Raw genomic sequence first — 14,001 nt, 5'->3', positions numbered from 1 at the left:
AGGGAACGGGGACAAGAAAGCAAATTTGCCTCTGCAGTTTTGCGCAGACATAGGTGTATTTTTAGGCTATTTCACAATGAGTAACACACTTCCAGACGTTTGCTGGGTGGGGACTGGAACCCACGGGTTCGCAATGAATGGACAGAGACAAATGCTCTGAGAAATCACGGGCTGGCAGTGCGTGTGCTGCTGCTGCTGCTGCCCCCGGCGGCAGGACGAGCCGGTGGAGCCCCAGCTCCTCGGGAATGCTGGGAATGTTGAGTCAGGGACCGGCAACCCAGACAGCCAGGATCGCAGCTGACTGAGGGAGACTCGCTGAGGGACAGAAAGACGAGGGACAGGAGCACACAAGCCTCCCCCGACTGCAGCAGGTTCCCCCTTTTCCTCCCCTCGGAGGTGCTCGGTGGCTCCGGCTCTCCCTGCTGCCTCCTTCCTCCGCGCAGTGGGATGTCAGCTAAACGTGATGTTGTAAAATCCATGTGAGGACGAAAGACAGATGCAATGATTTGAAAGGTGAGAAGCTTAAGCAAGAATATGGCTGTAATACATGACTGTAAATTATTTGTGATTAAGGAAATTGCTGTGTATTGCTTTTTACAACTACCTGGTAGCTGAATCTGGAAATGAATTTGCAGAAAAGGCTTTTTATATTGCTTTAGAAATACATTGTAATAAATGGGACCAAGTGCACATCTTATTCTGGTAACAGAGTGCCTCTCCCTACAGAATCGTCAACCAGAAATCTCTCTTGCAATTTCTATTAAAAGCAGCCATAGGAGTCTTTTTTTTTTTTTTTTTTTTTTTTTTTTTTTTTTGGTGCCCAGTGTTTAAAAATATTATTGTTGTTGTTAAAGTTTTCTAGAATAGAACCGATGAGCTTTGTAAATTTTTAGCTTTATACCTAAATACTGGATAATGTTTGGTGTTTTAAAAACCATGTCAGGAAAAAGGTGAGAGATTTCTGTTCCCTTCTAGTGGCTGGCAAATGGAAAGAGAAAACTAACAGAATATTATTTTTCAGTTATATAATTAATGAATACTTACCAAGGTCCCTCATTTATGGTGCTGTGTGGTTTAATTTTTTTTTTTAAAAAGACCATTTTAGGCTGGACAAGAGTGATGGATATGATGCATATGATAAAATCCACGCATATATTCACCAAGGATACATACGTATTTTTTCTGGGAGCGCTAGAGTAGTAACGTGATGGAGAAGGATTTCTTTTTTTTTTTATTAGTGTATGATTGATTTCTAGGCGGCTACCTGCTAAGCCTTGTGATGGATGGATGGGAATGTACTCCCTTAGCGGCGAATTGCTGTTTCCCTGTTGATGGACACGCCAGCCGACCACTGGCATCGGCAGATATGTGCTCGTTGCACATAAGCACGGCCAATAAGTGCAGCCAAGAGGAGGGCAAATCCTACTTGCCAGGGCTAGTTTTCTGGTTGGCTTTTTAAACCAGCGGTTTCACTTGACTATTTGTTTGTTTGGCATTTGTTTTTATGTCCGATTCCCGTGCCCGCATCCCCCGGGTGCGTGTCCAGGGCGGCCGCTCCGTACGCGGCCCCTTCCCGGAGCCGCACCGGGCGCAGGCCCTGCTCGGCTCCCCCTCCTCCGGAGGGCGGGGAAGGGAGGGAGGTCCCCCCTCCATCCAGTCGCTTCTCCCCGGCACTCCCTTTCCCTGTGGCCAAGTCGAGGACGGAGCAGATCCCCCGTCTCGCCCTGCCCTGAGGGGAGATGCTGAGGAGATGCGCTACCGCCCTCCTCCCGCTTCAGGGAATCGCGGAGCTCCACGGCGTGGATTCAGGGCCCTTTTCCAGCCGCGGGGGCACTGGGGACCTGGGACCCTCCTCCCATCCTCGCTGCTCGCCAGCGAGAGGGGAGAAAGCCCGACCACCTTCCCGGCCCAGCTCCCCCGCAGGCGGCTGTGTCACCGCAGCGCGTCCCTACAGGGAGCTCTAAAGCAATCCCGCTGCCAGGGGGACTTCCTTGCATCCTCCCCACTGCTGTCTCCAGCTCCGCCGGTGCCGACCCTCGCGGCCCCGCCCTGCCCTGCCCGGCCCCGCTCCCTTGGCCACGGGCGGGCGGGGATGGCGAGCGCTCCTGCAGCGCAGGGGAGGAAAACACCAGCGGCAGAAACTGCCGGCAAAGCGAACCAGGGCTCTCGCAGCCCCAGTCCTTCCACGGGCTCATCTGCTTGAGCAGGGTGTTTCCCCGTTTCTTCCTTTCCCTGAATACGAGGAGGAAAAGGTCCCTTTTTAGAGTCTGTCTTTACACACGGAGTGTGTAATGGTAAATTATTCCAGTTCCCTTAAGGAATATGTTTCTGAGGGAAAAGCTCTGTTACAGTTTCTCGATGGAAGAAACTTAGAGAAACTTGGCTTCGTGAGTGACTGTGTTAAGGGCCGTGTGTGAAAGGAACTCCAGATTTCAGTGGTTTAAAGGAAAATAATTCCATTACTGTCACTTTTGTTTGAAAGTTCTGTATAAATACAGCTTTCAAAGGCATCGAGGTGAGTTAGCACTTTCACTTTTCCTACAGAAATCTAGGGGAAGGAGAGGCTTTCTGTCCTGTGAGTGAAGGGAACATAATTTCTTCCTCCAAAGAATCTTGGTCCCTCCGATTTATGGCTGCCCAGCTCAGGTTGAAACGAGATGTTTAAACTATGGAGGAACCCCGTGCATAGGTCTTACAACCACACCTAGGGCGGGGTAGACCTTGCAGTTAAGAACTGAGAAATATCTTATTTTGTGTTTGAGTGACTTACTGTACTCATTATCCTTTTTCTTGTGGTCTGACTGCATTTGGAAGAGACCCATCTTGTCACCTCTCTTATTCCTCCTATTAAACTCCCCCGACCCACTGGTAGTCAAATTCTGATGGCTGATAGTGTAAGGTAGAATTGCCTTTGCCAGTTCCCTCTCCTGTTCCTTGACTGCTCTGAAGGCTGTAGCAAGGTGTGGGCCATATTCTTAGCAGCCAAATATGAAGTGAACACATTCAACCATCTTAGAGTGTCAAATATGTGTGATATTTAGAGAGTTAGCTATTCAGCATGCGTGTTTTTGTGAAAATATGCTCAAGGTGATTTTTTTATTTTTTTGCCTTGGAAAGATGATTCCTGCAGACCTTTGAAGGATGACTAACAAAAAAGAGTGGGTTTTTCACCCCTCAAAGAGAGTGAGGCAATCAGCCTGTGTATCACTTCCAAAGACAACATATGCTCTCCCACCTGTATCTCTTATGGTGCTTATTATATTTTTATCTGCTATGATGCATTTGTTACCCTTTCTGTTTAATTTAGTTTGTAATGTCTAGGAGATAGATTGTTAGTCAGATCCACCCAAAAATATTACTGATACTAATTTTAATTTTTTTTTAATTTTTATAACATGACTGCTCTTTTATCTGTGAGATTGTTCAGTTTAGGATTGCTTTAAAATATTTTTGTGATTTAAATTTCACTTTTTGAGTGATCATATGCACTCAGCAATGATGAGTTTGCCTCAACTTATTTTGCAACACTAATGCTAGTTTATATTTTCTATAAAGTCTTGGAAAAAGGGTAAGAATTACTTTTAAAGCAGAATGAATTTACAATTTCTTTTTAAGGGTCATAGTTGGTCAGGGGAAAATAGCGCTGCTTCTTCTGAGTGATACCTTCACATTATGAAAATGCAAAGTCATTAGCAAAAGCATCAGTTAAATATTCTTCTGGTTTTGTTTTTAATTAGTCACTTTTTAAAAATGTAATGCATTTTATAAAGAAACAGTCTTTTGCAATCTTTTGAAATCAAGTGAGATGGATTTTATGTTGGTTTGTTATTGCTTGTATGCGAGATGTGGAAAAAAACCCACCTACTTCCTTATTTCTTTTGAAAATGGCTGTGGACTAGTTCTGGAGGTCCAAGAAAGTTTATAAGCGTGGATATCCAATGAATGTTTGTATAAGAAAATGTAAATGTCTGATGAATTAACATTGCTGGTCTAGTATTTGTGTTGTTGCTTTCTTGGCTGTTGATCTCAGAGAGTTTTGTGACTCATTAGTGATAGAGGTTTTTCCATGCCCGACTTAAGAATGTCTGAAATACACAGGTTTTGTTTTGGAGTAATTGCAACAATTAGGAACACCAACCTCATCTCCTTTCAGAGACAGTTTGTCAGGTGCTGAGCTCTCTCAAAAGAGAGAACAGTAGCAAAGATGTTTTAACATTTCTCTGGATAAGGCTCTATTACTGTCACACCTTTTTTATTCACAGAAATGTGGAATTCCTGCATGGTATTAGAAATGTAGACTTTGCTGTGGACAGTTTACACATTTGGAAAGTTGTGTATCACTACAATCCCTTTACTTTGTAATGAGAATGAGGGAGAATGGTAGTGTCTGAGTTTCTGTGCTTTTAGGAAAGCAGAAGGAATGTGTCTAAGGATTTGAGGTATACATCAGAGTTTCAACTTGTGATTGGATGTGTGGGAGTCTTTGACATTTGGGATGTTTAGCAAAGCCGAAGCTTTTTTGTGAAGTTTTAAGACTAGGTTCCTGAAAGGGGTTACCTGCTCTCTAGGCTGTCTTTTCTAGACTATCTTAGAAACTTATTCTAAGACAATCTTGCAGATTGGAAATGCTTTGGGCTAGTTAACGTGTGGCTTCTTTCATGACCAATGTGCTTTTTATTTAGTTCAAATGCTCCATTTTCAGCAGATACTCTTGGGGTTTTTTTTAAGTGTCTCACTGCTTGTCCTGCTCATTATCCTGTCCCTCTGACTGAAGCCACAATACAGATGTAGAATCTAGCAGCCAAATTCTACAGAAACCAAAAATTTTGAGTTATATTTTAGAATTAAATAACTTTAAAAATATCTTAAATTTTGTGAGAAATGCCATGGGACAATGAAAGGAGTAAAAAGGTCAGTGAGATTGGTGTATATATAAATACATATTGTATAGGTATGTGTGAAAATGATGTGCTGTAATTTCTGGGATAACTGCAGAGCTGAGGTGGGAAGTCACAAAAGAAAGCATTGTCTATAATGATTGCTTAGCTGGATATAATGTGCAATTTGTTTTGAAGGAAGTGAAAGAAATGTAACAAAATTCTCTGCCATTTCTGAATTTAGTCCAACAGATCACGTTGCACAGAACATTGGTAATATGTGGGACAGTTTCCCTCCAAGTAAATAGCTTGGATCACTTGGGATGAATGCTGACTTATTCCTGTTCTAATGGAGGTTTACTGTGTCCGTACTTTTGGTTACCCCATTTGGCATCCACTTGGGTTGTCCCATTGCAAAACATAACAAATTGAATGGAGACTACAGTGCTTGAATTCTCAGGAACTGATATTTCTTTATTGAGTATGAGTTGAATCCTGTTGGATATTGTGCTGATGCTTCTTCAGTTTTCACTATTGTTATCTAAGCACTTTTCATGGTCAGTAAAATTAATTTGCTGGTAATCTGCTAAGATATATATTTCATTATCTCTGGTATGTACAATGTGTGAATCATTTAATTACTTTATAAAAAGGCACAGGCCTGTTATTTCTGTGACAGTGTGTACTTTGACTTAAGCAGTTTTCTGTAGTGTACTCGTTTCCTCAGAATATATTGTCATTTAAATACAGTTCTTACAGTTTTGGTCTTCGTACAATTCTGATTAGTGGACAAATATGACATGGTAAAACAGTTCTTTTTGTTGATCTCTGTCAAATAATAGAGCAAGAAATGGGTACTCTCAGGGGCTTCTCTGGAAGACAGTTTGCTGTGTAAAGCATGTTTATTTTTGATGGCTAAGTATTGGCAGTCATGATGTGCTTCGGTTTTCATTTATAGACCTCATTTGAAATCTGCTCAGACAATTTGTTTTTCCTTAAGGAAAGTAGTTACAATAACATCTGTCATCAACATCAAATGTTCACGTCAGATGCCTGTGAGGACTTATAAATTGCACTTGTGCATTGGTGTGGTTGTGCTTTGCTAAGATGGGTTCAGTGTCAGCACAAAGCTGGAAGGTTGGGCTGTTATGAAGTTGTTAATAGCCAACAACCAAGTGGTTGGGGAACTCTTCAAGATTTTGTGTGAATAAATAAATAAATAAATAAAAAGGTAATTCCTGAAGTGCAGTGCCTTCTAATGGTTCCAGGGTGCTGATAATATGATGAATTGAGGGCTAATCTGCTAAATCACTTGGATCAGTTACAGAGCCTGTAAGTTCCTTGGAGAACTTTGATCTAATGTGGCTGAAGCACAGCCAGATTCTTTCTCTGGCACGATACTGAAGCATGTGCATACTCTTATCTTAGTGAAGGCTTCAAAGCATGCTGGATGCACAAATATATACTTTTTGTTTTACAGTTCGAGTATGCATATTACTACTCTTGAATGAAATAAATGTAGGATGCATAGTGGATGTTTATGCTTGCTGAATATCCCAATGTTAAGTATTCTAAGAAACTGCTGGGGGCTATGCAGTCTTAATGCTGGATTCTATTACTATCCTGTTGCTTTCTTGTAAGAATGGAAGCTTTGTAGAGAAAAAGAAAAAATATTGCTTTATCCTGCAAATATGTAAGCCTGTGTTTAATAACATTCATGTGAGTAGCCTTAGTGAGTTCAATTGAAAATACTCCACTGTGTGGGAGTATGGCTGATCATTTCCAAGATAGGCTTAAGAGCTTTAAATGCATCTTAAAATGAAAAGTATGACATTAATGTAAAAGGCAGAATATTTTTAAACGTGCTTAATGTGAAAATAGCCAAATTTACAGGGCTAAGTATAAAGTCAGTCAACTTCCTTTCACGTTATTTTCAGTTCTGAAGTTTTTTTTGGGAAACAAATAATTGCAGTCTTTAATGTGCATTTATTTAGGTCTGTGTTATCAGGTGAACAGTTTTGTGTTTCGAAGACTGTTGGTAGAAATGCTGTCAATGTAGATGAACAATGGAAAGAACAAGACTGGACTTCCAGTTTTTTCTAGAAGACTTTTAGGTTTTCTTAACTTACGCTTATTTTTAAGCTCTAATGTCTCAAAGATAATTCAGTCTATAAAAAAGACAATGTTTCTGTAAACTGTTAAATAGTCATTCAAGTTAGGTAAATGTTGGCAAAACAAAGCATAGTGGTGCTACTCGTTAGGCATAATTTTAAGTAATCCTGAAGAGTGTCGTATACTTTTATATTTTGATATTTTTTCTCAAAGGAGACTATTTTAGTAAAAATTTAAGACGTGGGGGTTTTTGTTTGTTTTTGTTGTTGTTCTTTAGTAGTCATTAAACGGAAAGTACTGTTTGTCTGGCTAGCTATGTGCCTTAGAATAATCCTCCACGAAATACAGGAGTTTGTAAATGCAGGCTTGCATTGATAAATGAGATTTCTTATCGAGGAAGAAATAAAGAGGGAAGTGATTAACAACTGCAGGATGGAAGGCACAATGAGTACTGACTAGGAGACAGAATTTAGCACACGAAAGACACCTGCATGCTTGCCAGAACTAAAATATTAGGAAGCCTTTCTCTGGGAAAACAAAAGCTTGCCAAGACTTTAGCAATATCTGTGTACCCTGAGAAGGTCATTACGGTGCAGGGAAGTTGAGAAAACTAATAAAACTGAAGAGGTGCAAGCAGTGGTTTGGAATGTATGTGGTTCTATCCCTTATTGCTTGTGATTCACACCATCCGCCCTCCCACCCACCAATAAAAAAATAGGATCTCGAAGTTGCAGAGAGCAGATGGCCAACAAAACAATGACACAGTGAGCGTGGGACTGGGAACTTTGGTCACGTAAAACTGAGGGGTTTTACCCTGCAGCTCTGAAACGCGATACCACTGCTAATGCCGGTGTTTAAGACTTGAAAGAAAGGATGATGCTAAACATCCCTTCTTGTGTTGAGTGACCGTTAAACCAGAATGAACTCGGAGAGTGAGATAGGCTCTGCACTGGAAGGCAATTTGTTGTGCAGACTGTACTTGATTGTATTTGCCCAGATTTGGCAGATAGGATACCCTATAGCTTTTTCCTAAATGGTGTGTTCTCTGGCAAAACAATTAAAATTAGATGTGATGATTCTGCCATTACTTGGCTATAGAAACCTTTTTTTCTTAAGGTTCTATTTTCAGGTCTTTAATATTTTACACAACATGAGAAAAATAAGATGAAACAAGTCTGAAATTTCTCACCTCCCTTAAGCATCTTAGAAACCCCAGAGAGACTTTCTTTTGTCATATGCAGGAGTGCAGGAAAAATTTCTTTTAATGGAAGTGTTAGGGATAAAATATTAAGAATTAGAGTTTGAACATCAAAGAGAGACCTAACTTAGAAGTTACAAAATAATGGAGGTGTCAGTTGGTGGAGTTTAAATATTACTAATATATTTAAAGCTCATTTCTAATTATTATCATGTTTTAAAAATGTTTTAAGACAATTACAATGTCTCCAACATTGTAATAAAAAGAGAAAAAGAATTAAAAAAAAATCCCTCTTTTGCACATTAGCCTTATTTTAAACCCGTGAAACTTGTATAAAAGAGTTAAAAAGGTGTTTTTGAATCTTCACTTAAATATGTTTGGAAGTAACATAACTGACAATGCCGATAATTTTGTCACAACTGCTTGCTTTTCAAGATTTTTAATACTGCATTTTGAGCAAATATTTCAATTGCTGGAGTTTTCTGATTGCATGACAAGTATTAATTGCTGTCACTGCACCTGACAACACTAGAATGCCTGACAACTTTATTTTTCATATATGTCTTTAGATGCATATTGAGCAGCCATTCCTGTTTATTCCTTCATATATAATTTGTTCTGTATGAAACAGAAACGAAAGGCAGGCAGGGCTGAAGAACTATTTCTATGAGGTGATAAATGCCAGTTCTTTCATTTAGCATTGATGGGAGTTCAGGGACGTGACCAGCTTGCATGATCGAAACTAAGTTTATTTGCAGCTACATATGTACTATTTTTATAAGAAACTACAAGAGAAAGGAGGTAAATGAATGCCTGTTGACTAGTAAAAAGAAAGTTATTGTGCAGACTGTAGTAAAACATTTACATTAGCAATGCAGATTCAGGGCAGTCTAAGGAACCTAAATGAAAATGTTGTTGCTTTTAAAGTTCTCATGTGTATTTTGTTTTTCAAACTTCTGAGAAATAGTAGAGTAGTAGGAAGAAATGGGTGATTTTTCTTGTTAGGATTAAAAATAGGAGGGGGGATAAGTAATTTGGTCAGTCTGATATGTCTGGTAAGTAGGAGAAGAGAGTACTTCGCCCTTTTAATAAAAACAATGCTGGTCTTGTACTACCCCCATATGAACCAGCATTTTGTTTGTCATCTCTTTGTTACTTTTTTAAAAGAAGTTGTGCTGTGCTGCTCAGATTGATGGAGAAAGGAAGGATACTCTACAATGGATTTCAGTTCTCTGTATCTAGTTTGCATCAGCTTGCTGTTGTTTTTTTGTTTGTTTGTTTGTTTGTTTTTCTTTTATATCAGCACAGATAACAGAAAACATGCAAATAAAAGAATATCGTCTCCTCTGAGGATTTGTTGAGCCACTGTTAAAGCAGTTGAAAGCCCAGGTGTGTTAGAAATATAGTAGTGACCCTTGGTCACTACTTTTAATACCCACGTCCCTGGACTTTGTTGTACAGAAATGTTTTTTGTTGTGATACAAGTATTTAAATGATTCCTTTATTTTAATATCATCTTTATTGTTTGCTAGCACATATGTTTATGGAACAGATCTTTTTCTGTGAGTCTCCTTTTCGTGGTGTCTCAAAACACAGTCCTGGTGGAGATATACGATCATTATCTTCCACATCATCTTTTATTTCTTCTATTTTGTTGCTTTTGGTTTATATCTAGGGAGTTGTGTAGTACTAAACAGTTTTAGGCAGTTTGGAATCAGATTGATAATTGCTGCACGTAACTGTCACTGCATATTATTTGGGGAGGTTAGCTGGAAAGAAGGGGTTCCCTTAAAGCTTTTGGTACTATTACTAATGTTTGAGCTCTTGGCTGAATGTTAATATTGGCAAGTAGTTGTGGAAAGCTATTAAGCATTTGGCTAATATCCAAACTCCCTGCTGACTAGGTGATTCAGGCTGGAGGAGGACGCACTAAAAGTCTAACTCATCCCTGAGCATGTAAGAGTGTGTAAACAGTGAAAACCAGGACTTAGGGGGTTCTGTGTAGACAGTATTTCAAGGGAACCATGTAATTATGTAAAATGTAGAAGCAATGATTTGGAAAGTAAATTAAGTGAGACAGACTTTCTATTAGCATCATATTAGAATCCTGTGGTTTAAGTCTCTATAAAAATAGGTAGTTAAAAATCAAATAAAATGCATTGTCAGAGACTTCAGCGATGTGGGGTAATGTGAAGCCATGATATTACTGTCTGCACAGTGCAGAGATTTTAAAACTCAAAAGAACCTTTTATAGGAAAATGCATGTAGTGGGTCTGTAGTCTGTCCCCAGTGGACTGAACGAATGTGGGTGACTTTTTACCTGAGAAGTTTTTTAGGGGATGTGATCTTTGAGTTGTATTGGAGCTCTTTAGTGCTGACTACTGCAACATCTGCAACTTCCAGGCTTCTATCGAGGGTGAGGGTTGATCTCCTTAGTTGTGGGCATACTGTTCTTGTCTGGGGTGAAAAATTATTGCTTGAGAGTATTCTTCCCCCTCCCTCAAATTCAAATAGCAATATAAAATCGATTTAGCTGTCAAGATTGAGTGGGCGGGTGAGATACAGATGATTCTAAGTTCAATTAGAATGGCTCTGTTGGGTGGTTCTACGGGAAGATGAGAGAAGGGATCTCCTCTCTCCTGTTCTGTAGGCAGTAGATGATGATCTGTGTGGCAATTGTTGAGGCCCTGAGGCTGATATTGCTTCTTCATGTCTCCAGTTCCTGATGTGTTGAGACACACAGTAAATCCTCCTGAAGCAAGGAAGGCTCTGTGTATAAGCATTAAAGAGTAGAAAATGATGTAGGTGCCTTTCCCCCCCTCTTGCAGACAGCGATGGTATATGGCTTCTACTGTGTCTGAGATTTTCACAACCATAAAGGAAATCTCAAGGTTTATCCATAAGATGTATATGCTTTGAAAAAACCTACTTTCTTGTGCTTGCCTTTTTCTGAGATGTTTGCACGAAAGCCAGTCTGTGTAACTCAGGATGGAGATGGTAACAAATTGCAAATGAAAATAGAGATAAACCGTAAGAATTTCTTTAAATCAGGGTTTTCAGCTTTTGGTCTGTGAACCATCCTGAGTAGGTCATTAAGTAAGAAAACCAAGCATATTGTCAGTGTGTTTGCCCTTTCTACATAGAGGTCTCTGTTTTGATTATAATATTTCTAAGGGAAAAATAAAAACAATAATTGGAAATGGTGTGGAAGTAATAACATTTCTTTGGTGGTGTTTTGCTTCTCTGTTCCTGTTGCTTTCAGAATTTTCACAAGCTTATGAAAGCTACTATGTTAAATCGGTATTTAAATGTTATTATTAAAGAAATTCAGGGAGAAGTTAGCCTCCCTTTGGATAAGGAATGATGATTTTCTTCTTTTGTAGGGCTCAATGGTAAGCATTGGAGGGCTAAGCAAGATGAAAGTGTTCTCTGATTTGAGATGAGAACTTCCAAAACTTCACACAAGTAGAGAAAAGAAAGACCACAATGAATAAGTTCTAAAAGGCAAAACAAGTACCTAAAAATACATATCAGAGACAAGCAGAAGGCTAAGTAGGTTATTAAGTAACTCTAAGCAAGAAGCATAAATTACTTATTTATCAGACTGTGGCAATGACAAGGAAAAACACTATGGGTATGATGTAAGGATATCCTGTACCTCTGTTTTTCAGGATGGATGAATCTGCACCAAACCCCTCCACATGGACATGTATCATGTCTGCTGTAGCTCAAAATATTTTATTGTATCCAGTTTAAATTGACATGGACAGCTTCTGCTAGCAGTCTTAGTTTTTCACCAGGCAGGATAGTGTTTTTTTTTGATTTGGACTTTTTTTTCGGGGTGGAAAAGGAATGGAGAGTGGGAAGAACTGTATCAGTTTAGAAGACAATTGCTTTTGCTCAGAATCTGCCACGAGCCAGTGGAGGGAAAATGATCTTCATCTCTGATCTCGTGGGAGATTGTCTTTGCAGGAGTTACAGAACTTTTACAGGAAACTAGAAAGGTACAAGGGTGGATTTCTCGGAGGGCATAATGTGTGATGCTCCTTGCCTGGCACTTGAGAATTAGGATAAGTAGTTGCATTGCTCCAGTCACCATGATCAGATAGATTTTTGTTATTGTTGTTGATTAATACGTTGAAGCGGAGATGGCAGACAAACTGCACCAAGCTCTTTTGGTGGAACAAGCTGTGGGTCATCTCTTGAATGCTGGACAAAAGAGGGACAGGTTTGTACACTGATGTTAGAACGTTAAAATTTGAAAACGTAAATCAACAAATTACATCTGGTTCCTTTATATCTGTGGGCCTTGGGGCTGAATTCTGGAAGCTTTAGGAGGTTTTAATGGTTCAGAAAGTTGGATCAGGCTTTTGCATCTAAAAATGGGAAAGCAGTGAAAACACAAGAATGGCCACTGTTGTACAACAGTAGCTGAAACAAGCTGAAACAGCTAATTCAGATGCATGCTGGTAATTCAAATGAAACAAAAATGCTTAAGACTGTGCTGGCTCTTAAACTTGATGAAAACACAACATATACTAAGCAATTCTTAGAGCTCATGTAAGTCCTGGGATAATGAGGGGTCAGTGGAGAACTCGACATGCTTCTTGTTTGCTGACATCATTAGTGTCCGTGGTGTTTTATACTCATATTGTTGGTGAGGATTTAATAGACTAGAGCTTCTTAATAAATATGACAGTTAATTTTCTTACTGCCTGCCCCTGCATCAACACTTCTCACAGCAGATGTAGAACAGATGTTTTAAAACACTGGGAATAATGTATCTATCATAATGAGAATGCCTTGAGGGAATGGTTAAAAATTACTGGATTTGACTGAATTCCAACTTTTGTTCTTTCTGTAGACACCTTTGAAATAAATGGTGCTAGATCTGGTTGATGACCACCAATTTAATACCACAAATTTATTGAAATGGTTGTATTTATAAAAAAAAAATAATCAAGAGGCCTGCCTAATCCCAAAGTCCTATTGTATGCTTAATTTTATGCTTTGAAAAGTTAATAAACTTACTCAAAACTTGCTAAATGTATAATAATATATTATGTATAATAATATAATATTGAAGAATTTTAAAATTGGTCCACAGCATTGGTCCACATCTATGTGTTGTTTGGTTAAATAAATTACAAGGCTAGTTCTATCAAGGTAATGGAAAAAAAAAAGAAAGCAAATTGTATTTCACAAGCACTCCTTTTCTAAATGAAAACCTAGGTTATTGTCATGGAAGCTTTTCCTGAGAAACTTATTAACAACAAATACTGGCATGTTAGTACTTCATTAAACAAATGATACTGTGTCATAATACATTCTAATTGTTTGTAAGGAAATATTCTCTCAAATTAGTGTAGTTTTAGTGTTAATTTTTCTTACTAAGATATGTTTTTACTGGTTACAGCTGAACTATTAGAAACAGTTTACTTCATCTTTTTTCCTATCCTAAAGCCTCTTTGTTAATCCAAACAGAAATTAAAATCTCTGCTTATTTCCTTGTTCTGTCTAATATTATCAGAGAATGCACAAAACTGCTGAATTTCTGCTTTTATGCTGTCTTTTGAAAATGTAATATCTTAATTCTTTGGGTAGTTCTTTATGTCAACAGTAGCTATCTTTTTTCCTTCGTATAAACTTCACATGGTCAGTCATTTAAGTCCATTAATATATCAGCTAAGGCGTGTTTTTGGGCCCATGTTGTTCATGGCAACATAAAGTAACTCAAAATTTTGTTAAACTAACTCAAAATTTTCTAGCAAGAAAGAAACGAAGAGTTTTCTTCCGATTGAAATTAGTTTGAAA

General features: G+C 38.8%; 1 protein-coding gene across 1 annotated transcript in view; it reads left to right on the top strand.

Annotated features, from left to right (window-relative positions):
- Positions 1-226: 226 nt before the first annotated feature.
- LOC113991671 (ERC protein 2) overlaps positions 227-14,001 on the top strand; it is a gene marked incomplete at its 3' end in the record, with an annotated part of 185,979 nt that continues 172,204 nt past the window's right edge. The window contains exon 1 of the mRNA XM_039379342.1: positions 227-513. The remainder of the gene's footprint in view (positions 514-14,001) is intronic.

This window comes from Pipra filicauda, unplaced genomic scaffold, assembly GCF_003945595.2.
Source record: "Pipra filicauda isolate LSUMZ 115617 unplaced genomic scaffold, ASM394559v2 scaffold165_size2600900_pilon, whole genome shotgun sequence".
NCBI lineage: Eukaryota > Metazoa > Chordata > Aves > Passeriformes > Pipridae > Pipra > Pipra filicauda.
Note: the sequence above shows the minus strand (reverse complement) of the source record. Positions and strands in the feature narration are given on the sequence as shown.